At 43.8% G+C, this 17,535-nt stretch overlaps 2 long non-coding RNA genes across 4 annotated transcripts in view; both read left to right on the forward strand.

The window, feature by feature from the left end:
* LOC130283302 (uncharacterized) overlaps window positions 1-17,535 on the forward strand; it is a 63,907-nt gene that overhangs the window by 30,072 nt on the left and 16,300 nt on the right. The gene's annotated exons all lie outside the window — the stretch shown is intronic.
* The window catches only part of LOC130283303 (uncharacterized), a 42,397-nt gene that overhangs the window by 20,983 nt on the left and 3,879 nt on the right, over window positions 1-17,535 (forward strand). The gene's annotated exons all lie outside the window — the stretch shown is intronic.

Raw genomic sequence — 17,535 nt, forward strand, 5'->3', positions numbered from 1 at the left:
GGTACTCATTTTTACAGTTAAAATCTGATGTCTTTATTAAAGTGATAATTAAAAGTAATAAAACATGATGTATATCACTAACGCATTTCTTATTTCAAACTGCTTGAGGAGGAAAGCACAGATCAAAATGGCCATGGGGCTTCCTTTCCTCTAAGTATACCCCTTTCTTAGCCCTGGGTGCATCAAAAAAGGGCAGAAGTGCAGCACATCACCTCGAGGGGTACTAGTTCTAAATAAAAGCCGCCCCTTTAATGTATCACATCTTTATCCATCTATAGTAGAGAATGTCTTCTGTACATGTATTGCCCTTCCTTTGTTTTGCTCCTTGTCTAACAATTGTTTGTGTTCTATTTGGAGAATTTGGATAAATTCATATTAATATAAACTTAATAACGACAAATTGTTGTCTCTGGAGGACACAAAGTTGCCCGTACTCATGCATTGTTATCATAGTTATTTTCTGTATGGGTGAACGGGTAATAGTAATTTATGGTGACAGGTAGACAGTGTTTAGAAAAGTGGATAATAATTACTTTAATTGGCATTTGTCGGATATTTCTGCCTTATAACTAGGAATAAACATAGGTTGAATGAAGATACCAAAGATAGAATATGTGATAAAGTATTACACAATTATTATTCACAGGGTCTACTCTATGTGTCTGACATGTTGGAGGTCATGGACAGGCAGGGTGTAAAGACACTAACAATAGACGCTATCGCTGGAGTTACAGAGGCTAATAAGCAGGATCAGAGCTATGACTAGATAACGCTGGATCAAGAGTTGATGAAAGACATTCAGCTCTATGTTCACGTGAATAAGAGTTTGTAAAGTTCAAAACACGCTAGTTTTATCTATTGGATTTTATGGACAAACATAGTGCTGTATAACAGAGGTCCCCAACCCAGTCCTCAAGGTCACCAACAGTCCAGGGTTAGAATTTTTTCCTGTTCTATTCCAAAGGAGTAACTGAAAAAAAAAAAAACATTATGTTGATGGACCTGAAAGGGGCACTCTGCTGCCACAGCATCTGGAACATTTCCGAATGCTTAGAGAGTGTGGCAGGGGTGTGATGTCACGGCCACGTTCCTTGTGATGCCACAACCCCTCAATGCAAGTCTATGGGAGGGGGTTTGGCTGCCCCCACGTCACCTCCCATAGACTTGAATTGAGGTGGCATGGCAAGACATCACGAGGGACATTGCCGCCCCATACTTAGGGTTCTAAATGAATGCGTGCTGCACAGAGATAGCGGGGCCCCCAGCATTGGGACCCCCACGATCAGACATCTTATCCCCTATCCTTTGGATAGAGGATAAGATGTCTAGAAGCGGAGTAACCCTTTAAGGACTGGGTTGGGACCACTGCCGTACATCATTCGTGATCATGAAGGTCATGAGTATAATTTCAACCTTTTGATGCCTATGACATTTGAATATAGATAGAGGAATCCATTATTGGCTTTCATTGCAAAGGGTAGAATCTGGCATTACTCCCACAACTTTCTTTTATATAAAAAAAACAACATATAATGCATAGGCAAGCTATATTCTCCAAAAGAATGGATGCTTTTTAGGGGGACTCTGCAATTGTTCATATGGACATAAATCAGGATATAGGTAAAAAATTTGAACTAGACAATTCAATTGGCTGGTGAGGTGTGAGGCCTTTGATGCGGATCTGAGGGGGTAATAGCTGAAGCATAGGTAGTCTTATAGGCCAGGTAATTCTGCATACAGGTTAGATGTATTGTGACATGTCAGGTATCACGGACACCCTTCATCCTAGATTAAGACATTTGATCATGTTTTATGTACTGCTGCAGAGATTCAAGCCGTGAAAAATATTCTGCTCCTACAGTGACCTTATATACTTTGACATTTTCAGCACGGTGTTGGTGAACTGCTGGAAGACTGACTGGAAGCTACATTACCCTTTCACTTTTCAGCAGTAGGTACACTGGTATTTACACAACTAACAACTACCCTGAGCTTTATTAGTGGTAAGAGATAAAAAGGAAGCCTTGATTTTCCTTTCAGGAACAGTGTGGATCATCTTAAGCAGGCAGACTGGCTCAGCTTGCAGGTACACAGCCCAGGCTTTCTCAGGCTCTCTCCCCGCCCTTTTCTGCACACAGCACATGCTAAGCCCTGCCTTCACTTCCTGTGTCCTAGTCTAGCAGTTGCTTGAGACAGATTTTCTCCAACAACAGGCAGTGGACAGCAGATTTTGGGGAGAGGAGACACCTAGTGACCAATACGTTAGAGCTGTTTTTTCTGAGGTGAGGGGTAATTTTTGTAAATCAAAGTGATACACAAATATGTTTGGAAATATGTAGGCTATCACATAAGGGAAATTTGTTTGAAATGACATTTTAAGACCATGGGGGGGGGAGGAACGACATCATCATCAAATATTTGTGGTACTCCACTGCTCCCTACCATAAAGACAGTTCTGTTTTTTTATCTGTGGATGTCTAAGATGGTAGAAAAAAAGTTCCTTACTAGGAAGAAAGCAAATTTTGCTCGTAGGCAAATTGGCAAAGCGAAAAGCGTTCTTCTCCGTTTACAAACCAATAGAATGGGGTTGTCATGTGTTTTAGAAAATTTTCTTCACAAACACCCATCCTCAGATTTTTTTTTTTTTTTTTTTTTAATGTTCCCAGACAAAAATAAATCTTCTTTGGAAAATCTAGGATGCAGCATTCTTATTGTTACAGTCCACACGTCAGTAATTATTCTTGTTATATACTCAGCAGACATGAGCAGAAGTTTTGTTAGTCGGAAAGCAATTTTAGTTTTTTTCATGTAGGAAAAATTTTCTCTTGTAACCTTTAATTATGTGTCCTGGTCTAACAAGAATAGCGGAAGGAAAACACAAGCATGGGGCAAGCTGAGAAAGTATTCTAATTAATGAGAACTTACAGAAAAAAAAAAAAATAGGATCCAACCGGAGTCCTATAACTAACTAGAAGAAAATGATGTTAAATAAATGGGAGAACAGATGTAATCCCTTAGAACTAAAACCAAATTAGTGTTACTTGGGATGCGGAATAAATACACAAACAAGGCGAAGCGCGACACGGAGCACATCCCCCCCCCCCCCCCCCCCCGCAAAAATAAGTCAGGTCAGTATTTGTTGGCCTGTAAGCACAAAGGTAAACAAGATAAATTGCGCGGTCGTTGAATCACAATTTTGTATGCAATTAATATCAGGAAGGGACCCAAAAAAAAAAGGAAATGAGAAGTGGTGTGGAATAAGATACACATCCTAAAATAGATGGTATGAAGAAGATGGCACTCACCATTGGAGGAGGTGCAGGGGCAAGGTAGGCAATGTCTTTTTCGCACCTGATGACCCTGTAAGGGGCAATATTACTGTGTAAGGGCAGTAGAGGGGAACAAATACTGTAAGAGGGTCACTAGAATGACACTTTTTTGCATGGGGGTACTATTACTGGCCAGTGTCATGTGGGGCAGAAAATAGTGCAGCCCTGAGCTCACCTAGAACGCCTTTTCCTGCCTACTTGCGTATCTCCTTTATACAGCGGATCCACAACTAGGGGCCAGTCCCTCCACTGGGCTTAAGTGTAGGGGTGTGACTTTGTCATTAGAATGACACTTTTTTTTGCATGGGAGTACTGTTACTGGAGGTAGGCACTAAAGGCCACTATTACTGTCATATAGGGCATGGAATAGTGCAGCCCTGAGCTCACCTACAACCCCTTTCCCTGCCTACTTGCGTATCCGCCCTATATCCACAACTGGGCACCAGTCCCTCCGCTGGGCTAAAGTGCAGGGGCTTGCCATGTCAAAAGTTAAGCTATTTAACTTTTTCTGAAGAAAATTTGCCATTTTAATACATTTGGGGAAGGAGCACATGACGTACATGCTTAAAAAATAAATAAAACAAAACTGGATTTACATAGACAATAATAAATCCTGCCCTTAGACTTGACAGTCTAAGACAATTACAGATTTATTAAACATCATGAGCCAGTTTGATAAATCTGACATATCCTTAGACCAGTGTTTCTCATCCAGGGCGCTTGCAGCTGTTGCAAAACTTCAAGTCCCAGCATGCCCGGACAGCCAACGGCTGTCCGGGCATGCTGGGACTTGTAGGTTTGCAACAGCTGCAGGCACCCTGGTTGAGAAACACTGCCCTAGGAGCTTTATCTTGCCACTGAGGAAGTAGTACCTGAGGAAGATTTTAGGTGGGGATCGAAACGCGTTATACCGTTATCTAATAAAAGCAGAAAGATAGGTAGAAAAAAGAGTTAGACCGTTTTAGCAGATCTGTCACTGCGTAACCCAGACCTAAGTCTACAAATAAAGAATACAATTATAGTGGCTGTAAATAAAATAACAAAGCGCCCGGGCCTGCGCACGGACACAATCACTTCTCACATAAAGCTCTATTACGCGGCGATGAAAGCTCGGAAACAGACCTTGTCGGGACGTCGTAGGACTATACAACAGTTTACACAACTGTGCGCCCCACTCACTACTGGAACCACAATCTCTCAATCACCGGCAATGTTTTATTTATTTATTCTTTTTTTTTTTTTGTTTTTTTTTTTTTAAAGGCCGTTCTTTATCTAGCCACAATTCCCCCCCCCCCCCCTCTTTATAGAAAGCAGAACGTTTCGAGCTTCTATCTCCCATCTGGCTCTCTGTCTGTAACCTAGTTGAAGTGTTATTTTAATTCATCAATATACAGCAAAAAAAAATAAAAAAATACGCACATGGCACAAACCATCGCCGTCGCTTTATTGAACGCCAAAACCGTCTTTTGTGCGCAGACATCATGTTCAGCCACAGATGTGACTGGTTAACTGCTCCAGTATTGAGATTAATTCCGCACAACAATACTTCATTCACCAAGGAAACCTGCACTGGATTACAGCTTTTCTATGGTTAAATCTGTTCTTAATTTACTGCTTTTATTCAGTTTTCAACCATAAATGAACCCCTTATGAGACATTCAATATAGACCATTGACAAATCTTTTTATCTGCAGGAAAAATATTTTCGGATAATAACTTATGGTTACAAACTATTTCAGGGCAGACTCCGTCACTGTACGGGCGGAACGTTTAATGATGCCGTTTGTTGTAAATTAGAAATTTTAATGACTTTTTATATATATATATATATATATATATATATATATATATATATAAAATTTAGTAGTTTAGTAAATAAAACATACTTAAAAAATATAATAATAAAAAAAAATAATAATAAAAAAATGAAGAAAAAAAATAATATATATTATTATTTTTTTTATTTTTTATTTTTTATTATTTTTTATTATTATTATTATTTATTTTTTTATTATATTTTTTATGTACGTTTTATTTACTAAACTACAGCCTAAAATATCTTCAGCTTATCAAGATCAGGGGGCAATTGACTGCTTAATTAAACAGAATGCGTACAGTGTATAAGGGTAAAAGTCATGAATTCGAAGCCTGGGAGGGGGATATAGGTTCCTTTTTTTTGGCTTCATATCAGTGACACGTCAAGGTCACGACCTGGTGTTATTTTCCTGTTGTTCTCCTGAACGATTCACCGACAAGGAAATTGTAATTGTAAGCGGAGGGAACAAGTGCAAGACAATCAGCGCCCGACTGATTAAGGAAATACAGAAATGAAGAAAGCAAACAGGAACATATGAGGATTGCAATTAAAGAAGAAAGGAAAGAAACTGAGGAAATTCTTTTTTTTTAAGCCTATGAAATGGTTCACTGTGGTATAGACTGGGTTAGTTTAAAATATTCATAAGAAAAAAAAATTATATAGTTTATAGTTTTTTTTTTCTCCAACTTTTTGTTCCCTTTCCAGAAAATTCTGCCCATTGGGTCAGGATTATAGTAATTATGATTAAAGGGGTACTCCGTCGCTAGACATCTTATCCCCTACCCAAAGGATAGGGGAGAAGTTGTCTGATAGCGGGGATCCCGCTGCTGGGGACCCCCGCGATCTCCCTGCTGCACCCGGCATTCGTTTAGGGCGTCAGGTGCAGAGCCGGTGGCTCGTGACGTCACGGCCGCACCCCGCTCGTGATGTCACGGCCACGCCCCTCAATACAAGTCTATGGGAGGGGGCGTGACGGCTGACCTCTCCCATAGACTTGCATTGAGGGCGCATGGGCGTGACGTCACGAGCGGGGCGCAACCGTGATGTCACGAGCCTTCGCTCCGTGCACCAGATGTCTGAGGGGCCGCAGCCGAGATCACAAAGGTCCCCAGCGGTGGGACCCCCGCGATCAGACATTTAGTCCTCTGTCCTTTGGATAGGGGATAATATGTCTAGGGTCGGAGTACCCCTTTAATGTAGCAATGATACAGAAATCCTTAGACAACACAAGCCTAATGTTATAATTAGTGCTCCGGCCGGACATGCTGATCACTCCCCCTTCTCTATCATTCCCTGCCGGCGGTGCTGGGATTCACATTGCAGGACACGCCCGCATGCAGGTCCCAGCCTGTCACCTACCGCTGCCTCCTTCTGTCCCTCCGGTTCTCCTGCAGTGCCGGCACATGTGCCCCCGCCTCCTAGGGTGTGCAAGCACTGGAGTTCGGTGATTTAAAGGGCCAGTACGCCCTAATTAGTGTCCACACCTGTTCCTTCCCTCTAAGTTTGTGCACCTCCCCCTGCCTTTTGCCGGATCTTTGTTGCCTTAGTGGTGTCCTAGAGAAAGCGTATTCTATGTTTGCTCTGCCGTGTTCTGACCCTCAGCTCCGTGTCCTGACCCTGCTCCTGTGCCGCCTGCCTGCTGAACTCCTGCTATGTATCTGACCTCGCTCCACTGATGCCAGCCTTGACCTCCTGCTATCCAGACTATGTCCTGCCTAGCCCTCCTGTACCTTGCTTCACCTCAGCTGCCTGTGTGGATGAGTCATGCCAGGGCTGGCGACCTAGGTGCCGCCTGCTGCAGCAAGACCATCCCGCTTTGCGTCAGGCTCTGGTAAAAACCAGCGGCACCTTAGACTCCGCTCCCTGGCACGGGCCGTGTCATCTGCCACACAGGTCCAGCGGATCTACTACCTCCGTAAGTGTCCTGCCTACTGCCGAGAGTCTTTACAGTAAGATCCGGCCATGGATCCCGCTGGGGTGCCCTCACCTGATGTTTTGGATCTTTCTACTATTGTGACTCAATAGTCGCAACAGATAGCCCGCCAGGCGCAACAGCTGAATCAATTGTCAGCAATGGTGCAGCAGCTTCTAGCCGTACAGCAGCAACAGCAGCCGCAACCTCTTCACCTGTTCCTGCAGCACTATCCGGATCCAAGCTTTGTTTGTCCCTGCCTTCGATGTATGAAGGTGATCCAAAGTTGTGTAGAGGCTTCGTGACACAGTGTTCTATGCATTTGGAGCTCATGGTGGATCAGTTCCCGATGGAGCGAGCTAAAGTGGCATTTGTGGTCAGTTTATTGTCTGGAAAAGCCTTTGCCTGGGCAACTCCTCTCTGGGATTGTAATGATCCACTCTCCTCTAATCTGCCGTCCTTCCCAGCAGAATTCCACAGTGTATTTGAAGAACCCTCACGAGCCTCCTCAGCCGAGACGGCTCTCCTGAACCTCTGCCAAAGGAATTCCTCCGTTGGTGTCTACGCGGTTCAATTCTGCACTCTTGCTCCTGAACTGGCTTGGAACGACGAGGCCTTGTGTACTACATTTAAAAAAGGACTGTCCAGTAGAATCAAGGATGCTCTCTCTGCATGCGATCCTCCGTCTACCCTGAGTGAACTAATTCATTTAGCCACTCGAAATGGTGTGCGTTTTTCCAAGAGGCAGGAAGAACTTCATTTGCGAAGAGAACCTGTCCGTACATGATGACTTCATGCTCTGGCACCCGTGTTCCAACGTCCACCTCTTCTGTCTTTTTTTGCCTCTTGCTGAAGAGGCTATGGAGGTGGATTGCTCCCGCCTTACGCAACAGGAAAGGTCCCTACGACGCAATGATAATTTGTGCCTATATTGTGCCAACCCGGAGCACTTTCTTAAAGACTGTTCTATACGCCCACAGCGTCCGGGAGAACGCTCACATCTAGGACAAGTGAGTGTGATGACCCTATGTGTGAACTTTACTTCTCCTCGTTTGTCCACTCCTGTCCAAGTTTTTACTCCTGCCAAGACCTCTTTCTTTGCTTCTGACTTTCTGGACTCTGGTACTGCTGGAGACTTCATTAATGCCTTCCTGGTCCATAAACGCTGACTTCCTGTGACTAAGCTTGCTAAGCCCTTGTATATTACCTCTGTAAATGGACAAAACCTAAATTCTACAGTGCTATTCCGCACAGAACCTCTCGTCTTGCAAGTGGGTGACAAGCATGAGAAAAAAACGTAGTTCTTCGTGCTTCCTCATTTGTACTTCAGAGCTTCTTCTTGGTCTTCCTTGGCTTCAACATCATTCTTAACCCTTTCTTAACCCTTACTTAAGTCCCATACAAGTCAATGGGAAATATATGTTACTGTATAACTTCCAAACGGCTGGAGATATTTCGATAATACTTGGTCACATGTTACTTATATGTCCACTTAAAATATAGCATAGTTAATTTAACCCTTAACTACCCCCATTTGTGAGGGTCAGGGTTTTTGTTTAAAGTCCCATGCAAATCAATGGGAAATGTATGTTCCCACATAACTTCAATACGGCTAGAGATATTTCAATACCTGGTACACATATTACGGGCCGGGATAGGAGGTCGGGATAGGAGGTCAGGATAGGAGGTCAGAATAGGAGGTCAGGATAGGAGGACGGGATAGGAGAACGGGATAGGAGGACGTGATAGGAGGTCGAAATAGGAGGTTGGGATAGATGGACTGGATAGGAGTTCGGGATAGGAGGTCGAGATAGGAGGTCGAGATAGGAGGTTGAGATAGGAGGTCGAGATAGGAGATCAAGATAGGAGGTCGAGATAGGAGGATGGGATTGGAGGTCGGGATAGGAGGTCAGGATAGGAGGTCGGGATAGGAGGATGGGATCGGAGGTCGGGATAGGAGGTCGGGATATGAGGACGGGATATGAGGACGGGATGTGAGGATGGCATATGAGGTCGAGGTATGATGACGAGATAGGAGGTTGGGATATGAGGATCGGATATGGGGTTGGGATATGACAACAATATATGAGGACGGGATATGAAGTCAAAAGCTTCCTCTTTTGTTTATTTTCCTCCACAACAAGGATTAGGAAGGAAAAACCAGGCAATGCCGGGTATTCAGCTAGTATATATGTATATATATATATATATATATATATATATATATATATATATATATGTATATATAGAGTACAGTATGTATTATTTTTGTACATAACAATGTAACTGAAATGATGAATCTGTGCCATTTATTTCTATTACATTCAATCCATATAAATGCACCGGTAGCTTATATATTGATTGACATAGTAGTGACAGATGTGCCTTAAGTTAGTGGAGCAATAGTCTGCGAATTCTGATGAACGCAGACTCCGTGTCCTTGAGTGTCCTTCAGGCATTGCTCTCGGATTTCTAATTCTTTCTACAGAAGTTCACAGGGTTAGAGTTGTTGGGATTACCATTGCTGTATTATTTTTTAATGTTCCAGACTTTTCTTTAATCTCTCCTTTGTCCATCAATATTGTAGATGATTTGTTCTTAAAACCAACATTGTCCTGTACAAAAACGTCTTTCTGTATTTCCGTCTGGAATGAAGTCTTGACTATCCTCAGGTCTGTGGGTGCTGAGGTTCTGGCAAATCGGCCTGGGTGATGGACCCATCAAATAAAAAAGTCCCCAAAGCCCTATAATTCCTTGTGAACACATAATCAATAATTTAAATCAAGAAGGACTATGTTTTAGTGGTTGTAATTGATGTGCTATAAGTAACCCCTTAAAGGCCCTGTCTCCCTGTGCATGGGGTGGTGGTTCGCAATGTGCTCCATGAATTCTCTGGGGAGGAGCTGGAGATACATGAGCGCTGTCCCATAGTAAATAGATAGATAGATAGATAGATAGATATGAGATAGATAGATAGATAGATAGATAGATATGAGAAGGATCGATCTGTGTCTCATCCAGTGTGCCTCCAGCTGTTGCAAAACTACAACTCTCAGCATGCCTGGACAACCGAAGGCTGGGAGTTGTAGTTTTGGAACAGTTGGAGGAACACTGGTTGAGATACACTAAGAGATAGATAGATATGTGAGATCAAAAGATAGCAACCCATGAGATCGCTTCTTTCATTTTGCAGAGGACTTGTTATAAATGAAAGAGGTGATCTGATTGGTTGCTATGGGCAACTGGGCAACATTTCCTCTGGACAGGTTTTGATGAATCTTACCCCATTGTGTTTATATATCTGTTCTTTTCTTTTCTCTTTTCAGAGATTACGATATCATTCAGTAGAGAAGCATATTGGGATAGATAGATAAATAGATACAACATCAATAGATAGATAGATATGAGATAGATAAATAGATACGAGATAGATAGATAGATATGAGATAGATAGATAGGTAAATAGATACAAGATCGATAGATAGATATGAGATAGATAGATACGAGGTCGATAGATAGATATGAGATAGATACATATGAGATAGATAGATAGATAAATAGATACGAGATCGATAGATAGATATGAGATAGATAGAGTAGATATGCAAAAAAAAAAAAAGTTGCAGCACCCTTAAAGGAGTACTCTAGGGCAGAGTACTCCTGCTCCGTCCTGCCCGGGATGCAAAATAAATGAAAATGAACCATCACTCACCTCCCTGGGTTCCCGCGGAGCGTCACTACAGCTGTCCGGTCCTCCGGTCCATCTCCTTCATACTTCCGAGTGTAACGAAGCATCACATGGCGCTCAGCCTATCGCCGGCCGAGGCTGAACATCGCGGCGGCCGGCGATAGGCTGAGCGCCAGGTGACGCTTCGTTACACCTGGAAGTATGAAGAGGATGGACCGGAGGACTGATCAGCTGTAGTGACGCTCCGCGGGAACCCAGGGAGGTGAGTGATGGTTCATTTTCATTTATTTTGCAGCACGGGCAGGACGGAGCAGGAATACTCTACACTAGAGTACTCCTTTAACCCCTTAAGGACCCAGCCATTTTACACCTCAGGACCCGGCCATTTTTTTGCAATTCTGACCACTGTCACTTTAAACATTAATAACTCTGGAATGCTTTTAGTTATCATTCTGATTCTGAGATTGTTTTTTCGTGACATATTCTACTTTAACATAGTGGTAAAATTTTGTGGTAACTTGCATCCTTTCTTGGTGAAAAATCCCAACATTTTATGAAAAATTTGAAAATTTTGCTTTTTTTTTTACTTTGAAGCTCTCTGCTTGTAAGGAAAATGGATATTCCAAATAATGTTTTTTTTTTATTCACATATACAATATGTCTATTTTATGTTTGCATCATAAAATTTACGTGTTTTTACTTTTGGAAGTCACCAGAGGGCTTCAAAGTTCAGCAGCAATTTTCCAATTTTTCACAAAATTTCCAAACTCACAATTTTTCATGGACCAGTTCAGGTTTGAAGTGGATTTGAAGGGTCTTCATATTAGAAATACCCCACAAATTACCCCATTATAAAAACTGCACCCCCCAGAGTATTCAAAATGACATTCAGTCCGCGTTTTAACCCTTTAGGTGTTTCACAGGAATAACAGCAAAGTGAAGGAGAAAATTCACAATCTCCATTTTTTACACTCGCATGTTCTTGTAGACCCAATTTTTGAATTTTTACAAGGGGAAAAAGGAGAAAACGTATACTTATATTTGTAGCCCAATTTCTCTCGAGTAAGCACATACCTCATATGTCTATGTAAAGTGTTCGGCGGGCGCAGTAGAGGGCTCAGAAGCGAAGGAGCGACAAGGGGATTTTGGAGAGTACGTTTTTTTTAAATGGTTTTTGGGAGGCATGTTGCATTTAGGAAGCCCCTATGGTGCCAGAACAGCAAAAATCCCCCACATGGCATACCATTTTGGAAACTAGACCCCTTGAGGTACGTAACAAGGAATAAAGTGAGCCTTAATACCCCACAGGGGTTTCACGACTTTTGCATATGTAAAAAAATAAAAAATAAATTTCACTAAAATGTGTTTTTCCCCCCAAATTTCACATTTTTGCAAGGGTTAATAGCAGAAAATACCCCCCAAACATTGTAACCCCATCTCTTCTGAGTATGGAGGTATCCCATAAGTTGACCTGAGGTGTACTATGAGTGAACTACAATGCTCAGAAGAGAAGGAGTCATATTTGGCTTTTTGAGAGCAAATTTTGCTCGGGGGAATGTCGCATTTAGGAAGCCCCTATGGTGCCAGGACAGCAAAAAAAAAACACATGCCATACCATTTTGGAAACTAGACCCCTTGTGGAACGTAACAAGAAATAAAGTGAGCCTTAATACCCCACAGGGGTTTCACGACTTTTGCATACGTAAAAAAATAAATAAAAAAAATCACTAAAATGTGTGTTTCCCCCCAAATTTCACATTTTTACAAGGGTTAATAGCAGAAAATACCCCCCAAAATTTGTAACCACATCTCTTCTGAGTATGGAGGTACCCCATAAGTTGACCTGAAGTGCACTACGGGCAAACTACAATGCTCAGAAGAGAAGGAGTCATATTTGGCTTTTTGAGAGCAAATTTTGCTCGGGGGGCATGTCGCATTTAGGAAGCCCATATGGTGCCAGGACAACAAAATAACCCCCACATGGCATACCATTTTGGAAACTAGACCCCTTGAGGAACGTAACAAGGCATAAAATGAGCATTTACCCCCCACTGGTGTCTGTCAAATCTTTGGAACAGTGGGCTGTACAACATTTTTAATTTGCACAGCCCACTGTTCCAAAGATCCGTCAGACACCAGTGGGGTGTAAATTCTCACTGCACCCCTCATTACATTCCGTGAGGGGTCTAGTTTCCGAAATGGGGTCACATGTGGGGTTTTGTTTTTTTTGCGTTTGTCAAAACCGCTGTAACAATCAGCCACCCCTGTGCAAATCACCTCAAATGTACATGGTGCACTCTCCCTTCTGGGCCTTGTTGTGCGCCCCCAGAGCAGTTTGCGCCCACATATGGGGTATCTCCGTAGTCGGGAGAAATTGTGTTACAAATTTTGTGGGGCTTTTTTCCCCTTTACCTCTTGTCAAAATGAAAAGTATAGGGCAACACCAGCATGTTAGTGTAAAAAGTTTATTTTTTTTACACTAACATGCTGGTGTAGACCCCAACTTCACCTTTTCATAAGGGGTGAAAGGAGAAAAAGACCCCCAAGATTTGTAAGGCAATTTCTCCCGAGTACGGTGATACCCCATATGTGGCCCTAAACTGTTGCCCTGAAATACGACAGGGCTCCAAAGTGAGAGCGCCATGTGCATTTGAGGCCTTAATTAGGGATTTGCATAGGGGTGGACATAGGGGTATTCTACGCCAGTGATTCCCAAACAGGGTGCCTCCAGCTGTTGTAAAACTCCCAGCATGCCTGGACAGTCAACGGCTGTCTGGCAATATTGGGAGTTGTTGTTTTGCAACAGCTGGAGGCTCCATTTTGGAAAGAGTGGTGTACCAGACGTTTTTCATTTTTATTGGGGAGGGAGGGGGGTCTGTGTAGGGGTATGTGTATATGTAGTGTTTTTTACTTTTTATTTTATTTTGTGTTAGTGTAGTGTTTTTAGGGTACAGTCACACGGGCGGGGGGATTACAGCGAGTTTGAGCTGCCGCGCAAAATTTGCTGCATCGCAAACTTGCAGCCCGATACTCACTGTAAGCCCCCTGCCCATGTGAATGTACCCTGTACATTCACAGGGGGGGGGGACCTCCAGCTGTTGCAAAACTACAACTCCCAGCATGCCTGAGAATGTTTGGGTGTTGTGGTTTTGCAACAGCTGGAGGCACACGGGTTGGGAAACACTGAGTTAGGAAACAATGTTTCCCAACCAGTGTGCCTCCAGCTGTTGCAAAACCACAACTCCCAAACATTCTCAGGCATGCTGGGAGTAGTAGTTCGGCAACATCTTTAGAGCCAGATGTTGCCGAACTACAACTCCCAGCATGCTTGGAGTTGTAGTTTTGCAACATCTGGAGGACTACAGTTTGCAGACCACTAATACAGTGGTTCCCAATCTGTGCCCTTCCAGATGTTGCAAAACTACAACTCCCAGTATGCCAAAACTGTCCAGGCATGCTGGGAGTTGTAGTTCTGCAACATCTGAAGGGCCAGATGTTACAGAACTACAACTCCCAGCATGCCTGGACAGTAAGGGCATGCTGAGGATGTGTAGTTTTGCAACATCTGGAAGGGCACAGTGGTCTCCAAACTGTGTACCTCCAGATGTTGCAAAACTGCAACTCCCAGCATGCCCAGACGCCAAGGGCTGTCTGGGCATGCTGGGAGTTGTAGTTTACAGGGTCCTATTACAGCAATGCATGTCGCTTTACGGCGACGTGCATTGCTGTAAAGGGCCTGACCGCGGCTGAAGATCTACTCACCTGTCGCCGCCGCCGCCGTCTTCATCGTCTGGATCCGGGTCTTCAGGGACGAGGTAAGTACCGGGGCCGGTCCCCAGCACTCGCCCGTCCCCCGCCGCGTCCTCCGGTCTTCCTCCCGTCCTCTCCGGACTTTCAGGGGCCGGGCAGGACGGGAGGAAGTAACCGCCCCCCCTCCTGCGATTGGTCGGTTAACTAACCGACAGATCGCAGGGGATCGGAGGAGGTGGCCGGCTTGCCACCTCGCTCCGATACTCCAGCATGGTCCTGGCTGTCTGCGACAGCCGGGATCATGCAAAATTACCGGGCGGTCGGGTCCCAGAGACCCGATCAGCCCGGTATCGCCGCAGATCGCAAGGGCGATTTCCCTTGCGATTTGCGGCGATCGCCGACATGGGGGGCCTACATGGCCCCCCTCGGCGTTTGCCCTGGATGCCTGCTGAAGGATTTCAGCAGGCATCCAGTTCCGATCTCTGCCCGGCCAGCGGCAGAGACCGGAAAACGCCATGACGTATGCATACGTCATGGGTCCTTAAGACCCAGGGTGTGAAGACGTATGCATACGTCATGGGTCCTGAACAGGTTAAAGGGGTATTCCAGGAACTTTTTTATTTGACTATGCTACAGGGGCTGTGAAGTTAGTGTAGTACATAATATAGTGTCTGTACCTGTGTGTGACGGTTTTCTCACAATTCTTATGTGATTTTCACTCCAATATTTATTTTTAACAGCATACAAAATGACTGTTGTCTCCGATTTTTCCCAGGTTGCAATGCGGCCGAGACCTGACTCACTAGTCAGCTGATGACAGGGAGCCTGTCTGCTTTAATGGGTGGAGCGATCGCTTGGTGGGAGAGAGATCAAACTGCAACTAATGCAACAGCTGTAGGCACCCTGATTGAAAAACACAGGTCTTTTGAATGGATGCAGCTCATTCATTTTTCAATGGGTGGGGTGGCTGATGTGTGGGAGGGAGGAAAATGGAATTCTGGGATTTGTAGGCAAAAGAAGAAAACTCAAACAGGAAATACCAGTTCACAAATGTTAGCCACAGTGTTATGGTAATCTCACAACATAGCCATTTAGCCCCAAGACAAGTGCAGATCCTACCTAAGCATGTCCATTACTGTCTGCCAGGTACATACTAAAGTCACCTTATGGTGGAGAACCCATTTAAGAAATACAATGCAAAAATAACTTGTGGTTATTGGTTTGGTTGCTTGAAGTTTTATTTCTATGGTATGCTACATCTACTTTTGTTTTAGTTGGATAGATAGATAGATAGATAGATAGATAGATAGATAGATATGAGATAGATAGATAGATAGATAGATAGATAGATAGATAGATAGATAGGTAATGGATAAAGGCAGCACACCACAATAGTAGAATCCCAAAAAAATGTGAATTTATTCCATGATGTGAATAACAACGTTTCGGCGATTCTACTATTGTGGTGTGCTGCCTTTATCCATTACCTAGATAGATAGATAGATATGAGATAGATAGATATGAGATAGATAGATAGATACATAGATATGAGATAGATAGATAGATAGATATGAGATAGATAGATAGATAGATAGATAGCAAATATATCCCACGGCACTCCAGGGTCGGGTGAACAAAAATGTGAAGTTTATTTCCTCATATACATCGATGCAATGTTTCAACTGTCTGCACAGTCTTTATCAATCATCATGCTGTTGAAACGTTGTATTTTCATGGGTCAATAAAGCACCTTATATTTTGCACCTTATCCTGTGAGTGCCGCTGGATCTTATTTGCTTTGGATCTGTACACAGTGGCCCTCATTTACTAACAGGATCCCAACACTCTTTGTCGGGTTTTGCGCCAGAATTCTGTCTGCGCCAGAATTTGCACCAGAATTTGCGCCAGAATCTGGCGCACAACCCGACAAGATCAAAATCACTCAGAGAGAAAAAAAAAACTACAAAAGGGGCCATTTTTCCCGACAAAAAAGAGAAAAAACCCTCCGAGTGTGAAGAAAACCTGTGAGTTTTGCTTCACAGAAAGCCGACAGCTCAGAGCTGTCGGGAAATTACTCAAAACGGAGTGAATCCTGCTACCCCCAGCATGGAACAGGGTCTGTTCCATGTTGGGGGTAGTAGTACAGGGGCTGAGGGATTGATCGCACCGGGTCTCACTTCTGAGACCCGATCCAATCAGATGTTATTAAGCAGGGGAGCGGGCGGCATGTTCCGATCCCCTGCAATGTACTGTAAACTTTCATTTTTAAATTCCCCACCAGAAGCCCTGAATGGCCGGGACCGAGGAGCCAATCAGGGCTCCTAGCAGGGTTTTAATATAGAAGCGCTGTGGTGGGCAAAGATGTATAGAATCGCTGGGGGGGGGGTATATATCTGGCCCCTCCAGCGTTTCTATATATATTTCCCCCTGCTGTGCTATATCAAACTTAGTGGCCGCTGCGCTTGAATAAATGTACTGCCCCCCCCAGCGCTATTATATATCTATACTGACCCCCGCTGCGCATATACTGACCCCCGCTGCGCATATTTATGTATAAACTGCCTCCCCCAAGCTGCGCATATTAATCTTCATCTTCTCCCTCCACTGGCTGCCAATGAATGAAAACTCTATTAGCGGGGGAGCGGAGGGCTGCTGCCCGCTCTCGCTGCTAAGAGTTTGTCATTCATAGCGGTCAGCAGCTGCAGATCATGCTGTGGGGGTCAGACATATGGATATATGTCTGACCCTCACATCATACATAGACAAATGCCGGCTCACCGCTATGAATGACAAGTAAGCTATTAGGAGCAGCAGCACGAGCCTCCCTGCACTGCTTTACTTGTCATTCATAGCGGTGAGCCGACACCTGTATATATAGATGCACGGTAGGGGTCAGACATATGGATATATGTCTGACCGTCATAGCATCTATATATACAGGTGCCGGCTACCAGGAGCCCTGATTGGTTCCCCGGTCCTGGCCATTCAGGGCTTGTGGTGGGAAATTTAAAAATGAAAGTTTACAGTACATTGCAGGGGA

Source organism: Hyla sarda, chromosome 7, assembly GCF_029499605.1.
Source record: "Hyla sarda isolate aHylSar1 chromosome 7, aHylSar1.hap1, whole genome shotgun sequence".
NCBI lineage: Eukaryota > Metazoa > Chordata > Amphibia > Anura > Hylidae > Hyla > Hyla sarda.